Source organism: Austrofundulus limnaeus, unplaced genomic scaffold (assembly GCF_001266775.1).
Source record: "Austrofundulus limnaeus strain Quisiro unplaced genomic scaffold, Austrofundulus_limnaeus-1.0 Scaffold55, whole genome shotgun sequence".
Classification (NCBI taxonomy): Eukaryota; Metazoa; Chordata; class Actinopteri; order Cyprinodontiformes; family Rivulidae; genus Austrofundulus; species Austrofundulus limnaeus.
The window spans coordinates 982,070-983,601 of record NW_013952457.1 but is presented as its reverse complement, the minus strand read 5'-3'; positions in this window follow the sequence as shown (position 1 = coordinate 983,601).

The following is a 1,532-nucleotide window of genomic DNA, read 5'->3' as shown; positions in this document are numbered from 1 at the left end:
GTGTGTGTGTGTGTGTGTGTGTGTGTGTGTGTGTGTGTAAAACCATGAACACAAGAGAAAATGGATAACATATTGATGTCTACATGCTGTGATTTTGTGGCAGTGGTGGAAAATGAAAAGCATTTTATTCAATATAATCTAGAGGGACAAATAAACAGGATTTATGTCACAAGAATAAAAGGTTGGTCTTAAGTTGTTTATATGTTCTCAGTTTGCATGATCATGTATCACAACTGCTTTAGTTTCTGCACACTTCTTGCTGATTGTGTGTGCATRTGTGTATGTATGATTGTATATTTAGCAATGGGCACATTAGCTACATGATGAACCCAGTGTGACCCCTGAGAAGCAAGTAGGCGCCAGGTTCAGTCTGACTTGTGTCACATGATCCTCTTCTGCTCTCCCTCTCTGTTCAGGATGGAACATTCTTATGAATGCATCGGTCAAAAACACTCATGTCTTGAAGCAACAATGATCATCACACAAATAATTTGTCTTCTTGTGTGTCTCTTTTGGAGTGATGAACATTTGCAGCATAAAATATCCTAATTGCCTTTGTGTGTCCTTTTTTATCATGTGTCTTTAAGACAATCTTCTTTTTTATCTTTAATACCAGAGATGATAGTCACTCTGTGCAACATCTTTTCAAACGCAGGCTTTACAGTTTTTCCTTCTGCCAGCTAATGAATAATATGATGAGAGTTAGATGAGGCGATTTTGAGTAAAACTAAGTTTAGTATTAAAAAAATGCATGTCTTATATAATTTCACTTTTTCTTCCAACAAAGTAGCTTTAAAAGCCTTTAAAACAAACTTTTTAAAAAATCTTTTGGCATCAAACTGGTCATTAAATATAAGTTAGCAACTTGATTCTTCATTTTACCTCTGCTGTGTCTCTCACGGTTTGGACACAGGGGCCTCGAGTCCCAACATCCTTGGTGTGAGGGCTGAATCCAGTCTGACTTCCCATTATRGAAATTTGCAGAACCTTGTTGCCCGCACATGGACACACAGGTCACYGTTAGTGAGTATAAATTAGCCTGTGTGCATCTGGACCAAACAATAGAGATGACATACAAGAAAGAAAATTTGTGAATGAAAAGAAAATGAAAGGTGATGTAATATCACACACAGACCATTACAGATGTAAGAGCTGACAGTTTTAAACCATACAAGAAACTCTTTGAAAGTGTTTGACATTAGTCAAAAAACTAAAGAAACAAATGAGTGAAAACTAAAACATATTCCAGCTTTTCTAAACACAAAAATCTAAATTTAAAAAGTTTAATTCTATTATGCATTTGGTGATGAGTTATGACTAAATCTGTAGTAAGTTGTGTCTAAAACAATTTACATAGTAGTGTTGCATATTGTTTCTTCGTTAAAGCTGCTTGTTTTCAGTTTGTTCAGCTACAGAATAAAAGTAATTATTTCATATAGTTACAGTGGTTTGCAAAAGTATTCATACCCCTTGAACTTTTCCATATTTTGTCACATTACAACCACAAACATAAATATATTTCACTGGAATTT